The following is a 14,938-nucleotide window of genomic DNA, read 5'->3' as shown; positions in this document are numbered from 1 at the left end:
TGTACATGAGAAACTAAATATTTGTATTCAACTCCCAATTTTGGCCATTTTTAGTTATAATACCACCCCTTTTTGTTAACTCTGTTTTTAAGGTAATGATTATTTAATTCTCCTCTCCTCATAGCTTGTTTTTTTTTTTAATAGAAGAACCTCACACTGATGTGCTTTATCACACAATAGATTTAGCTGTGGTTTTCTTGTGAGGGTGTTGTGTTCTTGATGGTGCTATGAGACTGACATTTATCTCCTCAGTTTCCTTGTTAAACATTTTCAGCAGAGTGCCTTGGACTGACAAACTGAAATACATTTTGATTAGGCAACATGAGCAGAAGGAGTGTGGGGAGAGGACTGTATAAATCTGTTTTACTCAACCTTGAAGAAATGTTAAGTGTTAATTCCCTGCATCAAATAAAGTACACCAAGTATATATGCAGCGTTCCTGAGAGCTTCCTAATGAACTGAAAAAACAAACAATCTGAGGTGGGAAGAAGTATATTTCATCAACCCCCTGAGCAGCAATGATTTGCCTCAGCTTGTCATGCATACTTGATTCTGATTAAAATAAGGCAAATGAACTGGTTTAATCTTTCTTGATAAAGAAATTGCATTTGTCGTTACTAGAACTTCAAATTTCACATAATATGGAATCTGTATGTTGATTGTTATTATGGAGACCAGCAAGGCACATGAAACTATTGAGCTGAGGAACATATTTTAGTGACTATTACTGGTTTGAGAACTGATTGTTTTTAAGTGACCCAAATGACCATGGTGATGAGATTGGATATGAGAAGCCTGGATAAAGAGGCATTCAAACTTGTAATTAAAATAAAACCTTCCTCAAATTGCTCCACTCCGTTTCAACATTTCTTGTAGTTAGATTAGTAAAACACTATGATGGTGTCTGATGTTTCAAGTAAGAAGTTTCTGCACTGTTGGGGAAAAACAAACAAAGGCAATGCAGTGATTTCTAGAGTAAAAGTCCTTTGCTACAAAAAAGAGACGAAGGGCAATAAGATAAAAAGTTAGGGGCAGGGATGAATAAGTAGAGCACAAAGGATTTTTAGGGCAATGCAATTATTCTTTGTAATACTTTAATGATGGCTACATATCATTACACATTTCTCCAAACCTATGGAATGCAAAACACCAAGAGTGAACACTAAATGTAAACCATGGACTTTGAATGATGATGTTTCAATGTAGACTCATCAACTGTATAAAACAAAACAAAACAAAAAACCAAAAAACCATGTACCACTCTGGGGGGGATGCCAATAATAGGGGAGGCTGTGGGTGTGTGGGGACAGGTGCTACATGGAAACTCTCTGTACCTTCCTCTCAATTTTCTTCCTAAAATTGCTCTAAAAATTAAGCCTATTTAAGATGAACTTATCACTTTTCAGTAGAGCTTCTACAAACAAACAAAAAAGTTGGAGATAGTTCCCAGGCCCCCTTAGTTTTGCTATTCATGCTGTGAATCTGAGTAGAAGGCCTTTTGGAGGCTTGTTTACATACTCTAGGGTGGCAATTAACAAAATAGCTTCCCAGGTTGTGAAGCTAGTTGGCATCTACTGGGTATAGAATAACTTTCGAGAAATGATCTATATATGATTTCGACCAAAACTCTATTCTGCCTACATGATAATAAATTGAGATGATTTTGTATTTAGTAAAATGCTTTATGTTTCAGAGAGCAAGTTCAACATATAATCTCATATGATCACAAGAACTAGTGTATGAGTATCCTCACTTTATTGATGAGGTTCACAAAGTTTGTCACTTGCTAAATAACTAGAACATAAAACCTGACTTTCTGATTTTAAATCCAGAGGTATTCTACCATTTTGCTGCTTGAATTTTTACCTGATGTCATAAATGGCAGTCACCCTGATGGAGAGCATCTTGTAGCAGTCAGACAAAATATCTACTCCTATATTCTGTTATTGACTCTTGCAACTTGCAAGCAAGTGGCTTTTCCTCTTTATGCTAATAGATGGACACATATCATGCATTTCAAACCCATGTCATACACTATGATAAAAAAAAAATTTTTAGCCTGGTGCAGTAGGTCATGCCTGTAATCCCAGCACTTTGGGAGGCTGAAGCAGGTGGATTGCTTGAGTCCAGGAGTTCAAGACCAGCCTGGGCAACTTAGCAAAATCCCATCTCTACTCTCTCTCTCTCTCTCTATATATATATATATATATATATATATGTATATATATATGTATATATATATGTATGTGTATATATATATATTTATGTATTTATAATTTAAAAATTAGCTGAGTGTGGTAGCACATGCCTGTAGCCCCAGGTACTTGAGAGGCTGAGATAAGAGAATAGCTTGAGTCTGGGATATTGAGGCTGAAATGAGCTGAGATTGTGCCAGTGCACTCCAGTCTGGGCAACAGAATGAGACCCTGTCTCAAAATCAAAACAAAAAACCCAAATATATATTAATATATAGTGGGGCCTTCTATAATTCCATCCTCTAATTTCATGCTGGGATTGTTTTGTGTGTGAGATCAAGTAATTCCCTTCCCTTTGTGTGATTTGGTTATGAAATCATTGATTTCTGGTTATAGATTTTGGAATGTTGAGGATTGTGCTAAAGAAAGACATTTAATGGTTATATAATTTTTATCGGAAGAAGCCAACACGTTTTGTCAGTGGAATAATATCAATATAATCAATGCTTATTTATTGAGCTATAAATAGCTCATCCTTTTCAGGAGAAATGTGACATTTTATTTTTATGATATATAATATATTATGGTCTATTTTAATTACCTGCTTGTCCCACTCTGCACTACTCCCAAGGTTTAATTCAATTTAGTTAATATCTCTATCTTTAGGAGGGATATTTTATATTATGAAGATATGTATTCTCCCTAAGTTAATAAAGTCTATAGTGTCAAGGCAATGTCAATAGCATTTCCAAATAGAATTGTTAAGAATAAAAAAAGTTTAACTGAAATGTATATACAAAAGTGGCTGGAAAAGAGGAGTAATGCAGGCAGAGAATGGTCTTATCAAATGTTGAATTGTATTTTAAAGCTATAGGATCTTTGGCACTGGTGCAGATAGTGACTCAGCAGAGCAGAGTAGTCCAGGAACAGACCCATATGTCTATTTGTGTATGCGAGGTGACATTTCAATTCAATAGCTGAAGTTGGGATAACAATGGCTCATGTGGACAAATAAAGATGGATCACAGTTCTTACATGAGACTTCTGCTTTTCACTTATATTATCTCGTCCTACTTCACATTTTTACTATGTTCATGTTTTATTTTTATAGTAAAAATTGTTTATTTTCTAAAAAGCTAATGACCTCATAATTTGTCTACCTTCTGTTGTGTTAATATCCACTAACTCTGTTGTTACATGAAAATGAGTAATTTGCCCTATGTATTTTGCTCTATGTAAACCTTGACTGTTTATTTTTAAGCACGGACTCTTATGTTGATTACAACATATTTTGCTTAAAAAATACAAGACAGTCAGGTGCTTTCGACAGGTAGTTTTAATCCCCTAATTTCCTTATCTTGCTTCTTGTTGACAGCTCTTGATTCCACTTTAAATCTCTGATTTTATAAAAGTAGTTCTGTCTTGTGATGCAATACCTGTAACCTTCATTACTGGCAAAGAAGATTCTGCTTACCATTTGATCTGCAGATTTGTAGGTTCCTTATCTGAGCTGAGCTTCTTACAGCTATTAATCAGTTGTCAACGTGGTACAACTTCCACTTCATTAAAATCTGGATGCCACTGGCAGCACTTCAGAATCACTATGTCTTCATCAAATAATGATTTGAAATGAACTTGCATAACTGAGATTGTTCTAGGATATCAAGATACCTGAATCCCAATGGAGAAAAAATTTCCTAGAAATAAAGTGTTACCTGCCTGTCTCTTTTGGTGATATAAAGAGGTGCTTTATGTATCTTACATACCTCTAATTTATCCTATAATAGATTTTATATAAAATAGGATAATTTTCTTTAGGGAGGGATGTATGCACATACATATATGTGAATTTATGTGTATTTGTATACATATATATGTGTAGTTACACACAAAATATACTCACGTCACCTAAAAAACAATTTTACATGATGTAAGATGCTTAATAATTTTTCTTTTTTCTTTTCTTTTTTTTTTTTTTTGAGACAGAGTCTCACTCTATCAACAGGCTGGGTTGCTGTGGCATGATCTTGACTCACTGCAACCTCCAACTCCTTGGCTCAAGTGATTCTCCTGCCTCAGCTTCCTGAGTAGCTGGGATTACAGGCATGTGCCACCATGCCCAGCTAATTTTTGTATTTTTAGTAGAGATGGAGTTTTACCGTATTGGCCAGGAGGGTCTCGATCTCCTGAGCTCACGATCCGCCTGCCTCGGCCTCCCAAAGTACTGGGATTACAGGCGTGAGCCACTGTGCCCAGCCAATAGGTATTTATTATAAAAATGGAATACAAAATAAACTAGTAGCTTATAGTAGGATTCTGACCACAACTGAATTATTGTTATGCTGGGAATTTACATTGCTGTGTTTAACTACTTAACTCTCACATTTACTATTTCCTCATCATTCTCTCTTGTTTCCTTCATCTAAGCTACCACCTCAGTGGGCTTTTTCAGTTGTAGGAAAGGAAACGGAATAAAAATGCCGCTGGGAAATTTTAACCTTTCTGTAAGACCTCTAGACGACATGAACCTCTAGTGGAGAAACGCAAATAAATGTTTCGGACTGAATTGAGGATAAATGTCTACTGCTTCTAGTAGATGTAAGCTTCATATGGATTTATCCACCATAGAAAAGCAAATCTACCTTCAAAATCCTTGATAAATATAGATGTATTTTTTAAAGCTAAAAGTTTTGCGTTCATTGCTGAATAGCAAAAGAAAAATTCACATCTAAAACTGAACATCTGGTAAAACAATCTATTTCAAAATATTTAGGAATTATGCAGTTACACGTAGTAATGGATATTTATTCTGTACTTTATGTAATAACAAACAGCACCTATGAAGTGAAATGTAAGATTGGACTTTCTAGCTTATTAGTTCTAAATATCAATGTGGCTTGCATTTCTATCAATAATTTTAACTGTATAAATGTTATTTTATAAGAATATACTAAATTTTGTACTTGGTATTTACAATTTCCTAGTTGAAAAGATTATCTTCACAAGATTCAAGATTCTTTAAGTGGATAGTATTACAAAAAAGTGCAAATTGTGTAAGTATAATTTGTAACTTTGTCATCAGAACACTGTCTGACACAGATATGTGCTTATTAATTTTGTTTTAACAAGAAAAAACACTCAGACTGCATCCTCCCAGAGGAAGGGAAGAGCGATCATCAATGGCAAATGGCATTTTCAGTGAAGGAGCACCAACAGCCAGCTTTACGCTAGTGAGGGAACCCTGCACCTTCTTCTGGTTTCCAGTGCTCTACATTAGCAATCCCCAACCTTTTTGGCACCAGGGACCAGTTTTTTGGAAGACAACTTTTCCAAGGACCAGGGTGTGGGTATGGTTTTGAGAAGAAACTGTTTCACCTCAGATCATCAGGCATTAGATTCTCATAAGGATCACGTAACCTATATCCTTTGCATGTGCAGTTCACAATAGTGTTTAAGCTTCAATGTGAATCTAATGCCACTGCTGATTGAACAGTAAGTGAAACTCAGGCCGTAATGCTCGCTTGCCTGCCATTCACCTCCTGGTTCCTAACAGGCTACGGACAGGTACTGATCTGCTGCCCTGGGGTTGGGGACCCCTGCTCTACACATTCAGAGAAACTTCTCTAGTAATGAACTGTAGAAATGATCCCTGAAAGTATTGTCTTATTAATTTTTGTTGAATAAATCAATATATCCTTATATCTGTGGTTGAACTGTCAGTGAATAATTAAGTACTTGGCATTTTCACTGCTAAGTATTATATGCTGTTAGGATACAAAAAAGAATAACGTGTGGCCCTTGTTTCCAGTTCAGAGCAAAACCATATAGATATGAAAAGATTTGACGAGAAATAGCTTTTTAAAAATATTAACCAGTATAAATAATAGATGAATTTTACATTTCTTCTATTTTCTTCACATTCATCATTACATTAGTAGTCATTATTATTTATGTTCATGTAAATGAATTAGTTCATGTATCAGATGTAGTCTGATTTTAAAAGATTCTCATTGGGCCCTACTAGTTGTAATTCTAGACTGTATGCACAAGTGAAAAATAGTATGTACTATATACAAATAAGTGAAAATAATACTTTCCCGGAAATTCTAAAGTTAGACTTCATAGCTGAAGATGCTTGGGGTAAGGCTTAGGCCAGCTCATTCTTAGATGAAGAATATTCAACTTGTAGGGCGAAGAGAAATATTTCAAACCTTGGTAGCCTAGAAGTAAAGCAGGCTTAAGAACTTGATTTTTCTATCTTTTTAACTTAAATTTCAAACCTGGATTTGATCACTTTGATGTGAGCAGAGATCAAGTATTTATATAGCAAGCAAAATAAATCAAGAGTAATTTGCCCATGTGCTGAGGACCCCACCTGTGCCAAGTGTTCCCTGGATTAAGGATGGAGGGGAAGAGGTTGTTGTTCAGGCAGTTGCACCCACAATTCAGGACTAATGCACCTTGCTGGGTAAATATCTGAAGAGAGCCAATTATTAGAAATGAACTGTGACTATTAATTACCCAGGGAGATTAATTACTCATGGTGACCCATATAAAGTTTTAAAGCCTATTCAACTACAGCAGCACTTTTTCTCCTTAAAGACAGTGTTGCATGGTGGACAGGGTGGATGGAGAGGAGCCCCAAGTTTTCGTTTGAATTGCGCTCCTCAATCATTTTTTTCTAACCCAAAACTTGAGCATCTGACACATGGCCATCAGTGAAAATGAATCTCAGTGGCAGTAGTTTCTAGTAGGAAAGAAATTATACTCTCTCGGAAAAGTGAATCAGATTCTGAGGGAGGTATATGTAGTTTGAAAAAGTTCCTTCCTGCCGGGGGGATTCTGATGCACCATGCCTCCCTCTAATTTAGTAGGAATCCTGCCTTAATTTTGTCCACAGTAACAACAACAACAACAACAAAATTCCAACATAGGGAAGGTGGAGAACATAAATTAAAATCCCTATTGTCATATTTTCAGTTATCCTGGATACTGAAACTGAGATGAATGTACACATATAAAAAAATAACAGGATGGAAGAAAAACATAACTAAAATGGAAAAGGATATAATAGCCTGACCATATATGGTCTAACAAATACCAGACTGTGGGAGGTATGTTGGCATTTGTCAGTAATCAGTGTATAGATTAGTGCACGAGTCAGTGTGATTTCTGTCATGTGTGACAGGTTAATCAAGAAGACTGTGAGAAATTGGATGATTCTGTGAAGTATATATAAAGATTTTTTATTTATTCGGTGGCACCATTGATTTCTTTAAGATATTCTCAAAATTTTTTGGTTAAATCATATTTGTCTGTTTTGATCATTAAAATATTTTATAAGGATATTTTCCCCTTTTAAAGTTAGGAAAGTGACAGTAAAAATCATACAAGTATATTTGACAGTAATTCAATAGTTTGTATAACTTCTCATTCTGCAATAAAGTGGTAATATGCAGATCTTGTAGAACTGCCCCAGGGAAAAGTTTATAATACTAGGAGATTTCTGTGCTCATTTGGATTTATCCTGAGGAATAAAATCGAATCATTGTGAAATATCAGACAATTCACTGAATGATTTCATCTTACTATAAGATTCCTCACCAGAGCATTTCATCCAATTCTTGGCTGATGTTATTATTTGAGTGACATTGAGAAAGGAAATGAAACAAATTCCTTTTTGTATATTTATGGACTAGACAAGACAGGTCTCTGAGAAAAATAAGAAATTTTGAAAACTACAGCTATGTATACATTAAAATGCCAACATTCTGGAAATAACACACCTCACATTGGAGACTTTGTTAAAAGTCTACATCATTTAAATCTCTAAATATTTATGGTAACTTATTAGTAATTACCACATAGTAGGCTTTCATTTTTATAGTTTTTATTGTGCTTTTTAATCATTCAATTCCAAGCACATTCTGGTTACGGGCACTATTGGATTCTTACAGTACAAAGATGATTGATATTTATTAAATATCTCAGAGGTACCATAAAAAGTTCTCTGTGTCATCAAACATAAAACTGTGTTTAAAATAATTTTGTAAAATATGCTTTATTATTTCTATTTTGAAAATTATAATTTTTATAAGTTACTTAACCGGAATTCTCTACTACTTGACTATATCATATAATGCAATATGCTATGCTGATTTGAATTACTGTATGTGTTATTATTACTTTTTAGTCCAAAATGACTTTGATCTAGCAGATTGCTAACAGAACAAAATGTGAGGTATTCACTTTGAAATAAGAGAATGGAGGTTAGTAAGACTAGTGTAGATCTTATAATGAATAAATTTTCATAAAAACTCAATAAATGCTATAGTGCATGATTCTAGAAGTGTTTTATATATATAACTAAAAGGAATATAAGTTTATCATATTCTATGGTGACTTTTTTCCTTTTGAATATATAAAACGTCCTTTACTAATTTCAGAAACAAGGCATAAATGTAATCATATATTTGTGCCATTGAAGATTGGTAACATATCAAGGGGAAAAAAATCTTGTTAAAACTTTTGGGTTTTTTTTTTTTGAGACGGAGTCTTGCTCTGTCATCTATGCTGGAGTGCGGTGGCATGATCTTGGCTCACTGCAAGCTCCACCTTCCAGGTTCACATCATTATCCTGCCTCAGCCTCCCGAGTAGCTGGGACTACAGGTACCCGCCACCACTGCCGGCTAACTTTTTTTTTTGTATTTTTAGTAGAGATGGGGTTTCCCCGTGTTAGCCAGGATGGTCTCGATCTCCTGACCTCGTGATCTGCCTGCCTGGCCTCCCAAAGTGCTGGGATTGCAGGCGTGAGCCACCGCGCCTGGCCTTAAAACACATTCCTTAAGGGAACCGTTAATATATCCTTCACACCACATACTAAAATCTGGTTAGCAATAATTGGGTGTGGTTTGTTTGGCAATAACTGGAGGATTAAAAAAATGCTTCATGAAAGTATCTGAAGAACTAGCATTAAATGGATGACTTCACAATGTGGAATGAAAACTATCGACATTTTCTACAAAATTAAACCTAGTTATACACCAGTACATATAAATCACAGCTTTTCTCTCAACTTAGGCTAAACTATGCTTTGGAAACTGGCAACCCTGAAATCTTAGTCGATCAGCATACCAAACTTTATTTCTTGTCTTACTGTGTAACATGGGCTAGCTTTTCCTTTGCTCTATTTCATCTTCTCTCGAGCACCCAGCCTGGCTCAGTAGTTCTCTCTGGGATATTGCTCGTCTCAAGGCAGAGGAGAAAAAAATGGCAAACCATGACCTTTAAACTTTAAGGTTCAACTCAGAAGAAACACACATCTTTTCTGTGTATTTCATATTTGTGTCTGAGTTAAATAGCTTGGGGATGAATAATCCTCCCACAGTGAGAGTCATTGGTGGGGAAAAGCAACAAATATTTTAAACAATAATACAAGCTAATATATATATTTCTCATTAATCTTCATTAAGGAGTTGATAAGCAATTATTACTCCAGGTATGGTTAAATATGATTTAATTCATATTAATATGTAATTTCATTTTTTGAGTCTTATGCTTTTACTGCCTAACTGGTACACAGCTGATTAAACAAGTTTTTTTCTTATTGCAGAAAACTCTAGAACCCTATATATACATAGCTACCCCAAGTGTATTTTGTTCAAGAAATGTTTAATATCACTCTTATATATTTATGAATATTACAGAATTCCTATCCCCCAGAAGCTCAGAGTTTAGTTGATGAAATAGATAATTATGCTGAATATTATGATCATAATAAAATGGAAATGTGATTTATTTATTGAATATTATTTTTAAAATATTATAAAATGTGCTTTATGTAGATTTTCTCATTTAATACAACAATACTACCTGATAGATATCAATATTTTTGTTCCTGTTTACAAATGAAGAAACAGGCTTAGGGTTATTAAGTAACATGCCCAAGTTCATGTAGCTATGTGCAACTTGAACTACGTTATCTGCTCTAAAGCCTAAACTCTCTTCAGAGACACTCTCAGCTCCTATTTTTAGTTCTCTAAAAATGTCCTATTTTCATTCTGTGTGATCCTGAAGTTATTGTCTACTCTGCATTCAGTGTCTGGGTTTTTGACAAGGTTGAGGGCTATTTTCTATTTTGATTTGATGAGAACCTTCTCTTTTAAGGTCAAAGCTGAAATGTACATTTCACTGGGCAAGACATGGGAGATATATCACCCCCTGTGTATCTTTACTCACATTTTTCTGTGGTAGCAATTTAGAACTCTTTCACCATTTATCCACTTCAAAGTGGTATTGGCTATTGTTGCATAGAGTGTAATCTACTTGTCTAATTAATAAAACAATTGTATACTTTTCTGTTGGTCTTTGTCAAGCACTCATGCTGTGGATTACTGATCAAAACTGAAAAACTCAAAACTATTTTTATAAATTCTGATGACTTGAGGGCCATAATAATTGCCTTTATATATTTTTTAAAAGTCGAAGTATATTTTTCTATCTAATTATAGAGAGTAAATTAGGAGGTAGCTACAACAAGCCAAATCTTAAATATACGAAAGTTTTTGTTTTAATATATAAGAGCTTTTTGCCAGAAAAAATGAACACCTTTGGAGGTGGAGAGTTTTTTTTTGTCTGTTTTGTCATTGTATATGTCAAGTAGCATCTAGATATCTACATTGTAGAGATATCATGGAGGTAATTCTAGCATTAGACAAAACTCAAAAGATATCAGCAGTCTTTGCTTGCAGACTCTGTTTTTCATTCCTGAAGCACAACTCAGATCCCATGCCCTTACTCTCCTAAGGCAAATTTACTTACCAAACACAGATGAATAATGGAGATTTTAATGAAGATTTCTTGGGATGAGAAAGGGGAAAATGTATGTTACCAGCCACATAGCAAGGAACTTTATGAAATTTTCATTACATACTTTGTTTTTCCAAATCCTTTCCTCAGCTTTCATCTGCCAGGGTGTTTTCAGCTCTCTGTGCCTACCATCCTTATTCATTCAGACTCCTTAATTTTTAACTGAATGTCAACAAATATTCTCTGCAAGACTCTATCCCCCTTTTGAAATCAGAGCAATATAGCTCTTTATTTCTCCAATCATGTATATTTCTAGTCTCTTCACCCTGCTGTACTAAGAAAGCACTCACTGGCTAACTATATCCACTCTTTCTTAAACTTGGGGAATTATTAAAAATAACTATAACTTTCTCCATGATATGAATACATATATGCATACTTACATGTATCTTGAGATTAGAATGTCTTAAACATTGATGAAGACACCATTTGGATTAAGAAGACTGCAAGTACAAAAAACATTATTTCTGCTGTCAATAAGCTTAAAATTTTGCATATATATGTTATTTTTTGTATTTGGACTGCACATGCATAGAGGGAAATCAGAGATTTGACACTAGCATCCATTATCATGTTGTCACAAATATAGCATATATTTTTTAAAGAAAATCAGTTAAGACGTAACTTGCTTTTTTTTTTTTTCATGTGCAATATAACCAAAGTTCCTGGAAGTCACAAATAAAAATGCATGTGAAGAAAATTGGACTCCTTTTTCTCTTGTTTGTATTTAACACAGGATAACATGGCTCTTACTACATCCTTTGTGGTAACAAGTTCTTTGTATTTTGGTAGCTGCTGAAGCTGCCTCACTTTTTCCTTCTCTTCTCCCTCTCTTCTCCCTCTGTTCTTCCAGAGTTCTTAATTGAAGGACAACCTGCAAGGCCACAGAGAAATGGTTTCTGTAAGTAATTGATACTCCAAGAATTCTGAATTGCACAGATGAGTTAGACACCCCAAGGAATGAAAAAAACTTCACAGAAAGTAAGAGAAAATGAAATGTTTAGAGAGAGTACGTGAGTTGGATTTCAAGGGAAAAAGTGAGGATAGAAGCTTCTGCCTTCCCTCTTGCTCTTTCAAGCTCTTTTAAATATACATTAACAGTTCTTGGTTTTACCTTATAATATTGGGGCAAAGTCGTAGCCATTAAAAAAAAAAACCCACAATTTCCTTTGAAAAGCAGTGCCACTTTTAATTTTAAAACATCTCATGTTTGTGTTTATATGAAGTATTGAATGTATCCTACAGTTTCTTATGAATCTTGTAAATCTACCAGTCTGATGTTTTTCTACCTCAAGATTCATGAGGTAATGTGCAAAAAAGCATAATGAAGTAGTTTTATTAAAACAGGAAAGTATTATGATATTTGCAAAGTGACAGAATTAAAAAATAATAACATGACTCCTAAAATTTAGATGTCTTCTAATTTGTTTCATATTTCATGAAATGAAAATACCCCAGAAATGCCATGGGATAATGTTCTATTCCCTGAAAACTATTATATATGACCTTCATACAATAGATGTATAATCTTCATTCTTTAATTTTTAGTATATCCACAGTTGCATTATTTTGCTCTCTTATATGTAGATTTATTTTATTTTCCATTGTAGAAACTTACCTTCTTAGCCTTTAGGCATTTTGGGAACATGTGGTTTCATTAAACTCTGTTTATTATAAATCTGTCCATGGTAGTCAATATTTTTGTTACCTTGTGACATTTTCATTTTCTTTTCTAATTAGATGGTAAACTATTCAAAATCAAAATAAAAACTCATACAAAATACTAGCATTCTAGCTTATTTTTTTTTAAACTGGGGTGAGGTGCTAAATAAATTATTAATTTGTTTAGGACATACAAGTGAGTTCAATAAACTTAAAAATAAGCTGGAAGGGTTGATGTTGATAGTAAATAATAGCACTAAGCAATCTTAATTTTATAAAACTTAAGGAAATAAAGTGCACCCTTTTAATTCTTTAGCAACTTACATTGCTACAAAATTGTAATGAGTTAGGGAATCCCAGTACAGATTCTTAGAACATTTTAGGATTAAAGAAGAGATTTTGTCTGCAATAAGGAATGTCTCATGTTAGTGCTTTACGGTATTTTTATATTGTAAATTCACTGCTTTTAGTGTTCTATATATGCAATGCAAATATCAACAGTTAAATATAGATTTCATGGTTAATTTCTTCAGTAAAACACCAGTGTCCCAAACTCTGAGGGACTGAAATACTTTGGATAAATTTATTTACTATGTATTTGAGGCTTAGTAATTATGATGATATCTAAAATTGTTATATGCATTTAAATCTATTTGATACATGATTAAATTTTGAATTCTTTTTCATTTTGGAGTATATTGAACATAAATTGATATTTGAGTCTTACACTGCAAACATTCCACTTTATTTGATACTTTTGGAACTTTTAGATATAAATCTAGATTGGCTTAGGCCTGTGAACCCATTGGTGAGGACTTGATACCGTCTCTGGCTTTAAATCTTTGTAAGTAATTGTTTAACATAAAAATTATTGAAACTTTTTTTAGTGATTGACTCTGCTAGGTAGACTGAGCAGATATCATAAAAATGAATCTGTTTTAACTAAATTATAAGATATTAAGAAATTATGTATATTTGCATTCAGAGTGCCTGCCACATAATATGTGTTACAATAATTTGTTAACAAAATGAGCACATGAATGCATCAGTAAAACAAACCTATTCTGTAGAAATACTTTAACCATTTTTCTTCCTTGCCATTTTCAAGTCATTTATAGATATTTCTTTTTGGTAATTGCTGTAATTTTTTTATACATACATTTTGCCTTTTATTAAAAGCATATTGCTTTGCTATGTTGCTTATTTTTAAACTACAATAGAGGGTATGTGATTACTATACAGTTTTATAGTTTATTTTGTTGTGCATTTATTCATTTAATCAGAATGCATTATTTTCTACATGCCTGACCCTTTGCTAGGAGGAAAAGATGCAAAGATAAATAAGACATAACCTCAATTAATGAGGGAAACAGAAAGCTACATATTTTAAAACAGTCTGTAATATACATGTTATGTAAAACCTAGAGTATATTTTGGGGTATCAGAGGAAGAGTTTCTTTATGGAATAGGGAGTCTGAGGAAGATGAGTAGAAATTTCCTAGAAAAAATGGAAGACAAAGAATAAATCCCAACTTCTGAGGACTGAGTAAGCACAAACATGGAGATAAGCAGAAAAGTAGACATGATGGACACTATAAAGAATCAGGTCTAAGTTTGAAGGAGGAAGCATAAATATAAGAGGCTTGAAAGAGGTAAAGATACCCAAGAGTTCCAAGAGAATGTTGGAGAAGGGAGCCTGAGTGGAGACTTGTCTCTTTCTATAAACTATGGACCCAGGGTGTTCAGAGAGATTTGCCTCAGACATAGCCTAGGAGAATGACATGAAATGTTCTGTAGAATACTGGAGAGGTTCTGTTCTTCCAGCTTTATCATATTTCTATATCTTCTAATTACAAAATTTAATGAAATTTTAATCTTTTGATATAAATTCAAAAGGAGTTACATACATTGCAAAGGGAGCCCTCCCCAACCCGTCCCTCTTTCTTGAATAGATTGACATTCCTCTCAGCCTTCACATGAATTCAAATTCTGTTGTTCATCTAAGTTGGCAGGAGTATGGGAAGCAAGGGAGTGTGCAGGTGGAGTGAATGGTGGTGGGGGCACTGTTTTTCTTAATTACATGTTAATATGCTTTGTCTTGTTAGCTTTGGAGGATTTACATCACTGTGGAGTACTTAGGTTGGAGCATTTACATCTCATTGCAGCTTTACAACTACCTTTATCTCTTATTTTTCTTGCTTAATGCTGGGAA

General features: G+C 34.0%; 1 long non-coding RNA gene and 2 pseudogenes across 1 annotated transcript in view; 1 reads left to right on the top strand and 2 right to left on the bottom strand.

The window, feature by feature from the left end:
* LOC134728762 (uncharacterized) overlaps window positions 1–14,938 on the top strand; it is a 309,900-nt gene that overhangs the window by 131,837 nt on the left and 163,125 nt on the right. The gene's annotated exons all lie outside the window — the stretch shown is intronic.
* Window positions 5,343–5,424, bottom strand: LOC112438232 (small nucleolar RNA U3; annotated as a pseudogene).
* LOC112438230 (small nucleolar RNA U3) lies at window positions 5,774–5,860 on the bottom strand (annotated as a pseudogene).

The sequence above is a fragment of the Pan paniscus genome, chromosome 1 (assembly GCF_029289425.2).
Source record: "Pan paniscus chromosome 1, NHGRI_mPanPan1-v2.0_pri, whole genome shotgun sequence".
Lineage (NCBI taxonomy): Eukaryota > Metazoa > Chordata > Mammalia > Primates > Hominidae > Pan > Pan paniscus.
This window is presented reverse-complemented; position numbering and strand designations above follow the sequence as displayed.